Source organism: Aotus nancymaae, unplaced genomic scaffold, assembly GCF_030222135.1.
Source record: "Aotus nancymaae isolate 86718 unplaced genomic scaffold, 86718_ANA_hifiasm-v0.15.2.pri h1tg000067l, whole genome shotgun sequence".
Taxonomy (NCBI): Eukaryota; Metazoa; Chordata; class Mammalia; order Primates; family Aotidae; genus Aotus; species Aotus nancymaae.
In genome coordinates this window covers 16,718,253-16,734,741 of record NW_026988482.1, presented here as the reverse complement: position 1 = coordinate 16,734,741, position 16,489 = coordinate 16,718,253, and the positions used below count along the sequence as shown (strand labels likewise).

At 50.5% G+C, this 16,489-nt stretch overlaps 1 long non-coding RNA gene across 1 annotated transcript; it reads right to left on the bottom strand.

Annotated features, from left to right (window-relative positions):
• Positions 1-673: 673 nt before the first annotated feature.
• LOC135270808 (uncharacterized) lies at positions 674-16,489 on the bottom strand. Its single transcript, XR_010338954.1, has 2 exons — positions 12,521-16,489; positions 674-1,188 (listed from the first exon to the last, which is right to left on the bottom strand). It is a non-coding gene; the product is annotated as an uncharacterized LOC135270808 (long non-coding RNA).

Here is a 16,489-nt window from a genome sequence, read left to right as displayed (position 1 = left end):
AAGTTGCCTGATCCTTCGTCACACGTGTACCCATTGATGGCAGGCTGATACCCATCAGTTGAGGTCAATGGCGAGAGAAGAGTGGATTTGAAGGGTCATTTCAAATTCTTCTCAAAGTGGCCTAGACCGGGAGCCCTTGAGCACAGAGACCATGTCTTTTAATTTTGAATCTTCACCATCTGACACAAGGCTGAGCAGCTAGAGAGTAGTTTAATTGTACTAACAACTCTTTATATATATATATACTTTAAGTTCTGGGGTACATGTGCAGAACGTGCAGGTTTGTTAAATAGGTATACATGTGGTGGTCTGCTGCACCCATCAACCCGTCATCTACATTTGGTATTTCTCCTAATGCTCTCCCTCCCCTAACCCCCAACCCCCAGCAGGCCCTGGTGTGTGATGTTCCCCTCCCTGTGCTCATGTGTTCTAACTGTTCAACTCCCTCTTATGAGTGAGAACATGCAGGGTTTTCTGTTCCTGTATCAGTTTTCTGAGAATGATGGTTTCCAGCTTCATCCATGTCCCTGCAAAAGACATGAACTCATCTTTTTTATGACTGCATAGTATTCCATGGTGTATATGTGCTACATTTTCTTTATCCAGTCTATCATTGATGGGCATTTGGGTTGGTTCCAAGTCTTTGCTATTGTGAACAGCACCACAAGAAACATACATGTGCATGTGTCTTTTTATTAGAATGATTTATAATCTTTTGGGTATATACCCAGTAATGGGATTCCTGGTTTAAATGGCATTTCTGGTTCTAGATCCTTGAGGAATCACCACACTGTCTTCCACAATGGTTGAACTAATTTACACTCCCACCAATAGTGTAAAAGCGTTCCTATTTCTCCACATCCTCTCCAGCATCTGTTGTTTCCTGACTTTTTAATAACCGCCATTCTAACTGTCGTGAGATGGTGATTGTAGTAACTCTTATCTTACTGTCCTTATAATCTCTGCTGTTGAATGTCCCTGCATCACCTCCTAACTATCCCACCATCTGAGGATGTCATAATGAGTGTTGATACTCACAGATATCTTCGGCTTGTCTAAGCTTGTGGGGAGTGCACCATATCACTGTTCTGGAAGCTTTTTTCCTCCAGAATTACATAAGCTGGAACACCTATTTATGAACTTCATTTATAAGAGATGACAGTTCCCAGTAGTACAATGAAATACATGCTGTGAGAAAATGAAATGAAGTGTTCTAATCAATTAAACATATGTATAAGGCAGAATGAACTTTTTAACCCACACCTGAGTCCCCTGCCCTTTCCTGGGGCCTATGATTAGCCAAAGCTAGGCCAGCTCAGAGGAGAGGGAGAGTAGCGATTCTGTAAGTATATCTGTATACAGGAACTGCACCAAGGGGGTGAGCTGGACAGAGAACAAGGTTACCGTGCCTTACAAAATTCACCAGCCTGCTTCTCCCACCAGCCCCCAGCACAGCTCCTACCCAGGTAAAGACCCAATGTCACCAATGCCTGACCTGTCTTGGAGCCTGAGGACCCAAGGCCTGGCCTGGGAATGGGAGCAGTAGGTTGAGGAAATCCAGTGGGGCAGGAATTGGGGTGTGGGTGGGGAGAGAAAAGAGACAGGGCCAAATGTGGGAGGAGGCCCTCAGGCCTACCTGGAAAGACAGAGCTGAGGAGGACCCAGGGATTCCCCGACTGGACCCCAACCTTCACATCCTCTGACTGGGAAGACAAAACTCAATCATTTTTTTTAAGACAGAGTCTCACTCTGTCTCACTCTGAGACAGACTCCGTCTTTGAGACAGAGTCTCACTCTGTCGCCCAGGCTGGAGTGTGGTGGCGTGATCTCAGCTCACTGCAACCTCCACACCCTGGGTTCAAGTGATTCTCCTGCCTCAGCCTCCTGAGTAGCTGGGATTGCAGGTGTGTGCCACCACACATGGCTAACTTTTGTATTTTGGGTAGCGACAGGGTTTCACCATGTTGACCAGGCTGGTCTCAAATTCCTGACCTCAAGCTATCCAGCCCGTCTCAGCCTCCCAAAGTGCTGGGATTACAGGCGTGAGCCCCCGTGCCTGGCCTGATACAGCTCAGTCTTGAAGGGCTGTTTTGTACGTCCTTCTGGATGCAGTGGTGCACGGATAGGCTAAGAGTACAGTTGTATTCTAAACTGCAAACCACTGTTCCCTTCCACTCTCCAAGTGGATGTTCTGGATTTGTTTTCCTTTCTCTCATAAAATGAATCATGTTGTCATCAGTTTTCTGAAGTTTGTCCCCAGCTCCCTCTACTTTTCCTGTGTCTGATGGGGGCCAGCCGATAACAAGGACCTCACCACACCAGCAGGTGGGGGCTTCTAAATGGGTATTTGTGAAGCTCTGGATGCTGGCTGGGCGGGGCAGGGTCAGAGAAACGCAAAGTATTCCAGGCATCCACCCAGAATTCACTCCCAGCCTCTCCTCTGCTCACATCACAGCCCCTCCAGGCTGCAGTCTTCCCCGCTTGGAGCAGAAGGTGCCCCAAGGCCTCTCTCAGAGATTTTACCCTGTTGGCTCATGTGGAGAGGGGAAGAGAAGCTCAGATCAGAGGGAATGCCTAATGAATTCCACGCAGAGGAAGAAGCAGAATGTGAGCAGGTGCCTCTGCTGGTTAGGTCCAGAGAAAAGACGTTTCTGGACCTATGATGTAAGTGGGCGGGCAGGCAAGCAAGAGGGGAGCCGTGGCCAGGGGAGAGAAAACTCCCGGGAGTTTCTGCTTTCCGAAGCCTGGGGCAGTTTGCCCAGCCGGGCTGGAGGCTACGCTAGAGGGCCTTGGTTTGGGGGCGCCACCTCCTGAGTATAGCAAATGGACCTGGCACCCTCAGTGAAGTCAAGATAAGAGGAAGGCTGGATGCTGAATGAGGACAAAGGGTTAAAATAGACTTTGGGGGCTGTTCTAGCCCAAGGAGAGGAAACACGAGAGAAAAAAACATAAGTGAGTGACAGCCCAACAAATTCCCGGGAGAAGTGGGATGGGAGTGGAGAGGGCTCATTTTAAGCTGTTCCTTTTGCAAACCTGGGTGAGCTGCTAGAGTTTCTAGAGAACGAGCACACCAGGAAATCTGGAATGAGGTGGGTGTGGGGAGACCCTATGAGATCAACTCCACTGCCAAATTGCAGTTTACAAAGCGTGATCAAAACCAGCATCCCACAGCATCACCCTGACCCTGTTTGTTTTGCAGACGAGGAGACCCAAAGATGTGCAAGGATTTAGCCTGCATAGGTAGGCTTCAAAGAGAGGTGTGAGGACCACCAGGCAGCGCAAGGTGATTTCATGCTGCAAGAGCAAATTATTACACTAGTTGGCATGTATTTACTGTAATGAGTTTTTAAACATATAACTAGAACCACTAAACCTGTGATTTCAAGGATACTGTTACACAGGAAGAGGATACTTTTGTTCTCTTCCAAGACGGAGTTTCGCTCTTGTTGCCCAGGATAGAGTGCAATGGCGCGATCTCGGCTCACCGCAACCTCCGCTTCCCGGGTTCAAGCGATTCTCCTGCCTCAGCCTCCCATGTAGCTGGGACTACAGGCACGCGCCACCACACCCAGCTAATTTTTTTGTATTTTTAGTAGACACGGGTTTCACCATGTCGACCAGAATGATCTCGATCTCTTTTTTTTTTTTTTTTTTTTTGAGATGGGGTTTCGCTCTTGTTACCCAGGCTGGAGTGCAATGGCAGGATCTTGGCTCACCGCAACCTCTGCCTCCTGGGTTCAGGCAATTCTCCTGCCTCAGCCTCCTGAGTAGCTGGGATTACAGGCACGCGCCACCATGCCCAGCTAATTTTTTGTATTTTTAGTAGAGACAGGGTTCTCGATCTCTTGACCTCCTGATCCACCCGCCTCGGCCTCCCAAAGTACTGGGATTACAGGCGTGAGCCACCGCGCCTGGCCAGATCTCGATCACTTGACCTTGTGATCTGCCTGCCTTGGCCTCCCAAAGTGCTGGGATTACAGACGTGAGCCACTGCGCCCAGCCACTTCCTTTTTTTTGAGACAGAGTCTCACTCGTTGCCCAGGCTGGAGTGCAGTGGCTCAATCTCAGCTCACTGCAATCTGCCTCTCAGGTTCAAGCGATTCTCCTGCCTCAGCCTCCCGAGTAGCTGGGATTACAGGTGCACACCACCACATCCAACTAATTTTCGTATGTTTAGTAAAGATGGGGTTTCACCATGTTAGCCAGGCTAGTCTCGAACTCTTGGTCTCAAGTGATCCACCCGTGTCAGCCTCCCAAAATGTTGGGATTACAGGCTTGAGCCACCACGTTCGGCCACGGCTGGCTACATTTAAAAAATGGGTTTATTTAAAGTTGGTTTCAATGAAGTAGTAAAGAAATTATATTACATATGGGAGTTGGCTTTACTTTTTTAAAAGTGCAAAGGTGAGAAACCATGTACTGAATGGTGGTGGTAGCGATGATGATGATAGCGAACTGTTTTATAACATTTACTAGGTGCCAAGCCCCTTGCATATGTTAAATCATTTATTCTCATGGTGGCTCATGAGGTGGGGATAATGATTACTTCATTCGACACAGGAGGCCTTGGGGAGGCACAGGGTAAGGGTGGAGGACTATATCCAGAGGCTCAGACTGCAGTGCGCTCATTCCTGCAGGCGGCTGTGGAAGCTCCTGACCAGAGGCCCAGGTGCAGGGGCGTGGAGACCATGCCTGCTAGAATGGGGAAGGAGACCGTGTATGCCCTCTCTGCTTCCGATGCAGAACTACAGGAGGTACCACATTTCACAGTAGTATTACTTTCCAAAGCAAATGGGACAATCTGGTGGGCACAGTGAGGTGATTTCATGAGCAGCTCCAGAGCATTCTGTTTTGCACTTTGGGCAGAGGTTGCATTGCACAGCTAATGTGAGGGCCTCGGGCAGAATCCCTGCTAAGCCAATTTCAGGCTGGTCTTCCTGCCGGCCTGCTAAACTCTTCCAGATGACTCTGGCTGGATTTGAGAGGCTTTACCAGACAGGTTGTCTCTGTGTTAGAGGAGGGGAGGAGGACGTCTGGAAAATGCTTGAAGAGAACTTTGAGATCAGGAGGCTGCTGCAAAGGCTGACAGGACGGACGCGGATTGGGAAGAGGAACGAGGAGACTAATAGGGCTAGTGGGTCCTAGGAATCTCTCAGCCAAGAGCATAAAAAACAATCGCGCTAGCTGGGTGTGATGGTATGCACCTAGTCCCAGCTACTCAGGAGGCTGAGGTGGGGAGGACCGCTATGCTGCCAGCCTGTGCAACACAGGGAAATTCCATCTCTAAAAAGAAGCCAAAAAGCCCACAATTGTGCTTCTTACTTTTCACATAATTGGTCAAAAATCTTCCAGCACGTCCTTTCGTTCAGTGTAGCATTTAAGAGCAAGAGCTTTGGAACCGTAGATTCACCTGTCATTTACTAGGTGGCTTTGCTGAGGTCATTTAACCTCTCTGGGCCTCAGTTTCTCCATCTGAAAAGTAGAAGTAATAAAAGTGTCTCTCGTAGAGTACTGTAAAGGTTACATGTGATGGTCTTAGCACAGTATGGGATGTGTGTTAAGTGCCTGATGATGGTAGTTGTGACATCCCCCGGGATGTGGCGCAGGTGTGACCTCTCTGGGGAGACCTCATCTGGTTTGGATTTGTGAGTCCAAGCTAACCTACCAAAGCAAAGCAAGATCTTAGAAATTCTTACTTTGATTAGTTAATGTGCCTTTTAATTTTTTTTAAAAACGTGTGCATGGGCAAATGTACTGATTTCATGGGATATTTAAGCCAGTTAAGAAATCAGTGGCCAGTAAAGAGTTCCAAAGTTGCATTCACAGTTTCTCTCTCAAAGCCTGCTTTTCCTCCCATGTTCCCTGCCTTAGTAAATGATTCCTCTAAGTGCTGAAAGGGTCTAGAAAATGACACCTCTCTTCCATTTCCTGGTCAGAACCACGGTTTTGGACTGATCAAACAGGTTATGCCACCCTGAGCTGACATTGCCTCCCAGATTGCAGGCTTGGGGGTGATGGGGAGGCAGACAGAGCCGGCCCCACTAAGCTCATGTGGGGCCCAGAAAGCAGACAGATCACATCTATCTGTGGCAGGCAGGGGTGATTAGAAAACCCAGAAGGTGCTAAACTGCCCCAGCCCAGTTCCTCCTCCCTAACACACCATCATATAAGGAACGAGGCGCTGTTACTCTAACAGAAGTCCCTCCACCAGGAAACATGAGGAGTGGGGAATGAGTGTTCCTCTAACACCATCCACCACAAACCTCCGAGTCACACATGATCTCCCTCACCCCTACCTCACTCCATATTCTGCTTATCACCAAGTCCTGTCAATTTCACTGCTGAACTACGTCTTGACTGTGCTCTCTTGGCTCTATTATACAGCTACGAGTCCAAGAGAGTATTTCTTATTTCTCACCTGGACTCCTCACAGGCCTCCTCATCCATTTTTGCTATCTCCAATTTGTTTACACTGCAGGCCCCAACTCCTCCTGACATTATTTTTAACAGTTCTTTGTTGCTCTTTGGTTAAAAACTAAAATCCATCGTGTGTGCCCAATACCCTGCTGGTCTAGCCCCTGCCTGCCTCCCCAGCCTCAGGCAGCACCACCATCCCTCTCACCCACAGTGGGAGCTCCCACCCTGCTTTCTTTGATTTCACAGAGAAGACAGGATTTATTCTACTCAGAATCCTTTCTCACACTTTTCCCTCTACCTAGAATGCCCACCCTTCATTTCTTCCAGCCTTCCTTCCTCCCTTTCCCTTCCTCCAGCCAACTGTCTCTCATCCTTCACATGTTAACTCAAATGCCACCTTTCCAAGGAAGCTTCCCAGACCAGATCTCCCTACTAAAGCATTCAAGGTTTTTGTGACCATTTCTTTCATAGTTTTGACAATTGGTAATAAGATTTGATTGATTTGATTCTTTGATCAGTCTCTGTGTCCCCATGATACTCTAAGCTCCGTGAAGACAGTGGCTTTTTTTCACCCCTCAGCCCTTAGCATAGTAACTGGCACATAGTAAATGCCTGGTAAATATTTGTTGATTGATTGAATTAGGGAGAGTAATGACTAGAAAAAAATGCAATCCCAGTGGATGGTTCTGGATATCAAATGTCCCTTTTCCAGGAAAGTAGGGCAGGCTAGGGAGACATGGGATAGGGTGTTTGTGTGTGAGTAGCGGAGGGTGCAGGGGAAAAGCGTTTGTCTGGAGTCAGAGGCCAGCAGCTGGCAGCTCCACTGGCTGCGTGTGGAAAACATGATTGTAGTGTCAGAAGGGATCAACGGGGTGGAGCAAAGGAGGTGATTCCTGGTATTGCCCTTCTTAGATCAGATGCATATGGGATTTGAAACTTAAGGGAGGAACAGGAAAACGCGGTTGTTGCAACAGCCATAGCAAAAATCACCACCGATTCTCTGGGCTGTAGGCTCCTCCAGGTTGCTCACCCGCATGTGAGAGGCCTTTGTCACTTCATGGGATGCACGGCACCTGCATTCCCTTAGTAGTTTTGGGAAATCCCATGGCATGCCTCTCTCTGGGAGGCGGCCAGATTTATTTTCACTTGGTTTTCGTGGCGGGTCTCAACGCTACCCAATATCCTTGAACAAATTCCTTTTCTGCTTAAGTCAGCCAAAATGAGTTTCTCTTGTTTGCAGCCAAGAACCGTGACTGGTTTAGTCTGGGGCCAGCAGGGAAGTGACGTTTGGCTTCTCCACGTAGCCAAGCATGAGGGTGCCAAGCACGCAACACTCCAGGAGTGGACAGGGTCACTTTGGCCACCTGAAAGTTAGGGGCTCCTTAGGAATGGGGCAGGGGGAAGGTGACCATTTGGAGCCAGAAAGAGTCTTAGAAGGACTGGGTGGAGGCCACACCAGAGAAATCATTCTGTTGTTGAGACATGTCCATGGGCGGGACACCTGGTACACCCCAGACTAGAGCCTGGGAAACACCTTTCACTCGGAGGCCCAAGAGCCCACAGCTGGCTCACGGCCTCGTGGAATGCAAACCCTACCCTCCTGGCCCTTCTGGTGCTTGTTGTGCTTTTCCCGAACAGACTACACTCGAGGATCTGTTCAAGATATTTTTCCACTTCCGTGACCCTGAGTCTGCTACAAAGAATTAAACATGGGAGGAAATCATCAGAGTCAGAGTGCGCTCACCACACTTCCCACACCTCAAATAATCAGATGTCAGAGCAGGGAAGGCCCCTGGGACCACTGAGTCTTGTGGTCTCAGATGTCAGTGGGGCTCAGGATCACCCAGGAAACTACCTCACACCGTGGGTTCCCACGGACTTCCCCAAACCCAGAGCTGATCCACTGGGCCTAGTGTGAAGCCCCAAGATCTGGGTTTTGTACAAACTTTTCAGGCAATTCTCATGTGAGTTGTTTAAATATAGTGATTTTCATCCTTCAGCTCAGCTGACAGAAGAAACTGAGACTCAGAAAGAAATTTCCTCCTGGCCCCAAACCCCCAGAGAACTGATTGCTGAGCTGAACACTGAGCTCAGGCTTCCTGACACCCTCTTTCCTCGGTTGGCCAGGGCTCGGCTGGGGCATGGAAAGGGTCAGGTGCATGATTTTTGTCTGCTTACAGGGTCCACCTCCCTTTTCTAAGAGGGGCAGCTTGTCATGGGAAAATGCTGAAAATAGGGAAAGATGCCCGATGCTTATCTTGGCAGAAAGGCTGCTGTGGCCTTAGTGGACTTGGAAACCCCAGAGACAAAACCAGAAATGGATACAGCAGGGCCTCAGCCCAGGTCCCAGTTCTGGGTCTCCCAGTGATGTGCTGTGACCTTGGACAAGTCGCCCCACTCCCTGAGTCTCAGTTTTGTCCAGAAAATGGGGACAACCCCATTTTATACAGGCTCCTGCCTGTAATCCCAGCACCTTGGGAGGCCGCAGCAGGCAGATCATGAGGTCAGAAGATCAAGACCACCCAGGCCAACATGGCGAAACCCTGCCTCTATTAAAAATACCAAAATTAGCCAGGCATGGTGGTGTGCATCTATAGTCCCAGCTACTCAGGAGGCTGAGGCAGAAGAATCACTTGAACCCAGGAGGCGGAGGCTGCAGTGAGCCAAGACCACACCACTGCACACCAGCCTGGGTGACAGAGCAAGACTCTGTCTTAAAAAAAAAAAAAAAGGGTAGGGGACAACCCTGCCCTCCACTGTCTGTCCTGCCTACCTTGCCAGCCTCTGATGTGAATGTACTTTGAAAACTCCCAAGTACTGCCCAAGCAGAAGGGATTACTGACACTGGAGGTGTGACTAGAATACTAATTTCCACCCAGGGTCCCTTGAGGACATGCTGGGCCCATCTTGGAAACTAAGTAGAGGAAGCTAAGAAGCTGTCAGCAAGCTTGGGGGAGACTGTGAGAGCCTTATGGGCTGGCTGGCAGGGAGAGCCCTTTCTGCTCACACACCCTGTTTTCTTCATGCTCCTGTGTCAGGGAAGGTGCCCTGGGCGAGGACACTCACATCGGCAGGTGTGTGCGTGCTGGATGAGGGCGGGGCATGGGGAGTCACTGGATCAGCGCCCTCCTGCCTCTGGCTGGTACTGCCAGGACCCTTTACCCATCTCTTCAAGTGTCCTGGCTCAGGAGCCCTGGAAAGTGTTCAGGGGAGCCCAGGAAGTCACCTCCCACCCTTTCATGTTTGTTCTGGTTGTCACAGCAGGTTTGAGAGGGTGGATTAGCTCAGTCACCCTCTTTCCTTGCGACCACGTCAGAACCATTTTCCCAGCTGGTGGGTGTCCCTATTCTCCTGAAGTTATCAGGATGCCGGGATGCTTACACGATGCTGCCAAACGCTTGTTTTGTCACCTGGTCCAAGTCACTTCATCTCTCTGAGCCTTTTTCTCATCTGCAAAAGAGGGGAAGCAATTCCTGTGCCTCCCTCCACTATAGGGTTGCTGTGTCACATGAGAGTGGGTGTAGGCAGCTTTGTTACACTGGAAGGACTGCCATTCTCTTGTAGAAGAAGTCAGGACAGAGGAGGCCTGGACAGGGGACCGCGAAAGGGGATGATAACAGAAATGTCCTCTACTCCAGGAGGCAGGAAAGCTCTGTAAAGTAATTTCATTCCCGTCTCTAGCTGGGCTGTCCTGGGGCAGCAGGTCCTTCACCTCATGATACACCCTCATTTTGCCGTGCTGGGCTCAGCCTAGCGACTCTGAGAGGAGAAGACATGTCAGACTCGGGGGCATCATGGTGAGGAAACCCAGAGAAGAGCTTTCAGAGACCTAAGCAGACACATTCCTGGGCCCAGGCATGATGTCGCCTAGGCCAGTGGGTCTCAAACTTCAAGATTTTAGCAGAATCCTTCCTTATCAGATAATTTTTTTTTTTTTTTTTTTTGAGACAGAGGCTCGCTCTGTGGCCCAGGCTGGAGGGCAGTGGTGTGATCATAGCTTACTGCAGCCTCAAACTCCTGGGCCCACCTCAGCCTCTTCAAAAGCTGGGGCTACAGGTGCCACCGTGCCCAGGCGAGATACTGCTGAAGAATCACTGAGCCTTCACGAAGTACCACTGATTCATTGCACAGATGGGGAAATGAAGCTCTAAATGATGGACTGTGACCAAAGCCATGCAATAAACCAGTGGGTAAAACAAATAAGCAAACCCACTTCAAATGCAGGGCTAACCCTTGGCACAGGTGCAGCATCAGAGAAAAATGGAAAGGTTCCTTCATTTAGGGGTCCTTTCCATAGCCTGAGGATGGAGGCTTCCTAAAAGTCAAGCGGGTAGGTAAATAGGGGCAATTTATTGACACAATTGCAATAAACAAATCTTACTGGGCAAGCAGGAAACTCATGGTCTCCTTTGAAAATGGAGATATCTGGCGGGATGTGTCTGAGGCACTGAGCCCCTTTCTGAAATGAAGCAGAAGCAGGTCAAGCAAAACAGGACAAATGGACATTCCTTCCAGCTGCCTCAGCCCTGGCCCCGCTCCAGCCTCCCCAGAGCACTGGTGGCCAGCGGGAGACTGACCCATCTGCACAAAGGGCCCCAGGTGTCTTTCAGCGGCGGCCACAGGGCACCTGAATGAGCACAAGCCAGAGAGTGACATTTCGGCAGAGCTGTGGAAGTGGCTTCCTGCCACGGTAGCCGACAGCTCAGAGGTGGGAGTGAAGCGTCAGACTCCCAGATCCCTCGACCGCGTTCACTCGGGACAGGTGCGTGAACGGAGGCAGGATCCGCACAGGCGAGGAGACGACCGACGGGGACGGACGACCGGGCGCACGGCTCCATCACTAACCGGTCCCTAAGCACGGGGCTGGGGGGAGGGGTCGGCCAGCTGCAGGGCCGCGGGGGCCGGGAAGGGCGGGGACTGGAGAGAGCCTGGAGGAGGCGCTGGGGCGGCCACGGCTCCCAGAGAGCGGATGAGTAGGGGAGCCGCGCGCACGTCTGGGTCTGGGGCGGGGTATCGCCGAGGGGGGCGCACGACCCGCCCGCGATGAGCGCAAGGCCCCTGCGCCCCAGCTCTCCTCAGTGGGGATTTTCCTCACTTGGAAAACACATGGGTTATGGAGGGGGTGGTTAATCGTCGCGCAGGGAAACTCGGGGACAGTTTCTGATCAAGCCCTTCATCCTAGTCACAGGTGGCAGGCGGCCGGGCACCACGACCTCGATGTTCAAGGCGCACGCTCTCTCCCCGCCCTCCTAAACCTCAGCGGCGCTAGGCACTGAGAGATTCTCAGGATGTTCCACGTGGGGGCGGGCGCGGTGGCTCACGCCTGTAATCCCAGCACTTTGGGAAGCCGAGGTGGGTGGATCGCAAGGTCAGGAGTTCAAGACCATCGTGGCCAACATGGTGAATCTGTCTCCACTAAAAATACAAACATTAGTCGGGCGTGGTGACACAAGCCTGTAATCCCAGCTACTCGGGAGGCTGAGGCAGGAGAATCGCTTGAACCCAGGAAGCAATGATTGCAGTGAGCCAAGACTGTATCACTGCACTCCAGCCTAGGCGGCAGAGCGAGACTTTGTATCAAAATAAATGTGCAGTGCAAAATAAAATTAAAAATATTTAGAGGGCTAGTTCTTCTTCACAATGTGAAGAAGAAGAACTAGCTCTCTAAAATATTTCAAGTTTAAGAGTTTTGTTCAGAGTATAAGGATGACCGTTTGGTTGCCTATCGTCTCGGCCTGTTTTGTGTTCAATTTTGGCTCAGTCCCAACCTCATGAATCTCTCCTTTCAATCAAAGGGGAGCTAAAGCCCCCTTTGGCCCAGGTGAGGTCAGGGAGGCTGTGGCCAGCATGGTGGGAGCCCTCTTCATTGCCTGAGGAATAGTTAGTTCTTGCACCCAGTAGTTAGAGACAGTCTGGTTCTAAATCCTGTCACTTTCTAACTAGGCAAGGTATTTCAACCTAAGCTTCATTTTAATCATCTGTAAAACTGGGATTACAAATCTTGCCTCATAGTATCACTGGGAGAATCAAAGGGGATAATGCATATAACATCTTAACCCAGGACTGCCATGTAGCAAGTGCTTTATAAATGCTTATTACTTACGATCAGATGTGGCTTTCTGCCCCATGTGTATGCGATGGCTTCCTCGTCGCCCAACCATCTGGGCTAGGGGTTTCGTTAGGATTTGGTTTGCGTACAAGGAAAGAATCCCAAAACTGTAATAATGCAGAAAAGATAGAAGTTTATTTCTTCTCACATAAAATCTGAATGAGGGGGTCAAAGGTGGAATGTGGTTCCCAGTGTCTGGGATCCAAATACTATCTTGTTGCAGTGTCACAAATGTCTTGACTTTATGTCTAAGATGGCAGCATCCCAAGTTCCAGGCTGCAGAACAAAGTGCTGAAGGAGGCAAAGAAGATGCATATAAGCTCCCCTTAAGGAAGCTTCCAGGAAGCTGTTGCACTACCATTTCTGCTTACATCCCATTGGCCAGAACATAGTCATATGACTACCCCCTAGCTGCAAGGGAGTCTGGGGAAATGTCTTTATTATGGCAGCCATGTGCTCAGCTGAACATTGGTGGATCTATCCCTATAGAAGGGGAAGATGAATATAGGAACATGCAGCAATCTCTGCCCCCAAGTCCCAGCTTGTCTAGGCTAGCTAGGCACCCGGAAGCCAAGCACCTGAGCACTAGAAAGCAGGGATGGGCACATGTGGCTTCTCCTCAGCCATCCCCAGCGGCTCAGTCTGCAGCTGAGAACCTGGAACTGGAACTGAAACTTAGGCCTCTTGCCATGGGTCTGAGAAAGGCCCACCGTGTTTAACCACCTCCCTGATGCTTCCCAGCCTCAACTAAAGGCAGGAGGGATACTACAGAGGCAGCTGACTCCTGGCCAAGGAGACGACAGTGAGCAAAGCTGCAGCTTCGAGGGGCAGAGGGCACAGCAAGCTGGCAGGCTTGGCACAGTTTGGTGGAGTTGCCCACTGCAGGACACATAACTGCGAACTGTGGGGAGGCTGGGCCACCAGCCGGAGCTGTAATCCAAGTGCCTAACTGGAAGGACACAGCTGCACTGGGGGCTCCACCCTTCTTCCTGTAATGAGAACACTCCAGCAAGCCATCTGGCCTTTGCCAGGCTCCCAACACACCTGTCTCCCCTCCCGCCTGGGCTTTCTTTTATCCCAAAAAGGTCTCTGAAAAGGGGAGGAAAACTTGCCTGCATCTCCCCATACTGGCACTTCTGAAACAAGCCCTCGGCCCTTTCTGCTCCCAGAGTTTCACTATTAGTAGCCGCCAGGGGATGGGCAAAGCGTTTTGCCTGTCACAGATGTTCCAGCTCTCCCTCTCCAGGTCTAGCCGCAGATCTGTCACTTGGGATGCAGCATCCCCTCTCCTCTGGCCATCCTTTTCCTGGCTGTGCCTTGGAGTCACCTCTTAGAAAGAAGGTTCCTGAGCTCCAGTCAAGACTTACTGGTTCTGTTTTTTAACCAGTTTCCCAGGAGACTCATGTGCAGTGCATTTAGGATCCAAGGGGCTGGATGGCTTTTGCAGTCCAACTTAGAGTGATGTGGTTCTGACGGGGTCAGAGCTGTCTGAACGGTGCCCCGGGGAACGGGGACACCTTCTACCAGCCCTTTCTTCTCAGGGGCTGGAGTTCTTCAAGCCTCTCAACATTATTGTACTTACTTTTCAAAGAGTCCATCCTCCCGAGATGGTAAGCCGTTCTCATCCTGCTCTGTTGGCTGTGAAATGTCCTGTCAAGTGCCCCACCTCTTGTTTTTATCTAGCAAAACCGTCTTCACTTGTCAAGGCTCAGCTGAAACACAACCTCCTTTAGGGAGCATCCGTAATCTGCCCATTGAGATTTTCCCGCTGCCACGAACTTCGCTCGTCCATCCACAGTAGCCCAGCCTGTCCTGAGTGACAGTTAGTTGTCCAGGTTGGTGCATCCTATCTGCTCCACTCCCTCCCGCCCTCAGCCCCACAGGACTGGGAACTCCTTGAGGCTGGGAATCAAATCTTACCATAGACATCCTGCAGCCTGATTACAGATAGCTCTTAACCCTGAACGCTTAAAGAGAAAACATAGGAAGCCAGGGCCTGGGTACGACAAACTGAGTGGTAACAGACGGAGTCCAAACACAGATAGCCAGGGGCAGGAAGGACTGGTCCATTCCCCTCCCCTAAACTGAATGAATGAATAGGTTGATCCCCCTGGATGATATTGAGGGTTTCTATTCCAGAAAAAAAAAATGCTTCTTTGTCTGGGATGGACTTGTCTAGGCTTTTAGGCTCAAGGCCTTCTGGCTAATAATTTCTTAATCCACTCAGCAATCAGGAAATCTTCAGGGATTTCCAGGAAGGTGGTGATGCAGGGCTGTGGAGGCTGTTCTGCATTTAGCAGTCAGGAAAGGGGGCCTGGAGAAGACAATGGCCTTCTCTGCCCTAGGCCTCTAGGATTCAACCTTGAGTATGTCTCCATTTCTGTCTGTGCCTCTAGAACGCTCTTGGGCCACAGTGTCTGCATTTCTCAGAAAGGATCGGGTAGGGATGGGAAAGGATTTTTTAGGCCATGACTCCACCAGCCAGGGCACCTACTGAGTCCCCTCTGCTGTGCCAGGCGCTGTGCTGGAGAGCTTACACACTCTGCAAGGTACAGATGGTTCCAAGGCTGTGCGGGGAAGAAGACGGGCTGAGTGTACACTGAGATCACGCCACTGCACTCCAGCCTGAGTGACAGAGCGAGACTCCACCTCAAAAAAATTAAAAAAGAGGAGCCAGATGGCCTGGGTCTCTATCTTGCCTTTCTCGTTTTCTGGCTCTGTGATGTTGGGCAAATCAACTTCACCTCCCTGAGGCTCAGTTTCCTCATTTGTAAAATGTAGACAATGATACTGCCTAATATACAAGCTGTTTATGAGGCTCAGATGAGAGATTTGCCATGAACTCACTTGGTTAGTAGGGAGTGAGGAATATCAGCATCTCACCAAAGGTAGTAAACCTGTCTCAAAGTGCTTGGCTGCTTGAGGGAAATTTGAATGGCCATTCAGCCTGGTGTGTGTCATCAAGAGTGAGGGACTGGATAGCCACAGCTGAAACCTTCTGTTCAGACAGTGAGGAGATGGAAATCTTGTCAAATAGGGGGACCTGGGCTCTTAAGCCTGACTCCGCCCTTTCTAAACATCTGGAAGTCTCTTTCAGATGGGTTATTCTGTGCAGCTCTGGGTCATAACCAGGTGCCAAAAAAGTTAAGTGGGGTGGTAGATTTCAGCTCAGTCTTTGGATAAATGTTTCGGAACCAAGGAAATGTCCTCTTAGGAAGTAACACACTGGAGGGGTTCGAGCCCTGGCTAGCAGGCTCCTCATTTAGGCACGATGATGGCTGAGTGCCCTTTCCTCCCCTGGGGTTGTGGGTGCCCTGGCAGCCTGTTTCAGCCCTGGTCCCTCACCCAACAGCTGCCCACCCTGTGCCTCTGAATGTGCCACTCACAAGTCACCCTTCTTTAGTGCCTGCACACACTAGAGAGGCCTCATGTGTTGTGGGGTTTGTTTCATCTCCCCCAGAGCACCAGAGCCCCTCAGCCCTCTTGTTCTGTCTCTTTGAGTAGAAACCATCACTGACGTCTCAAGTGCTGTGCTCATATAAACCTCAAACCCTTTGAGGGCAGCTCCAGAATTCGGCACTGCCTGCTTCGTCTTTGCATTCCTAGAGCCTGGCCTCGGGAATGGCCCCGACAGAGCAGACTTCCTGCTGGAAAGATGCTGGGGGCTCCTCCAGCACCTTCTCTTGCAGCGGGCAGCGCTCAGAGCCCAAAACGGGAAGGGAAGGAGGGGCTGGCTCGAGTGGCAGGACCCGACGGTTGCTGCTGTACAGAGGCTGAGAGCCTCCTCACTGTTACATAACTGAGGTCTTTTTCCCTCCTATTTTAGATCCTGGTTCCATCTGCCCTGATTTTCCTGCATCACCAGCTCTGAGCTGGAGGTTAGATCTGGCGTGACACCCAGCTCTACCCCTCACTTGGTGATAGACTTGGAAAAGCCTGTTTCCTTATCGGTAAATAAGATAA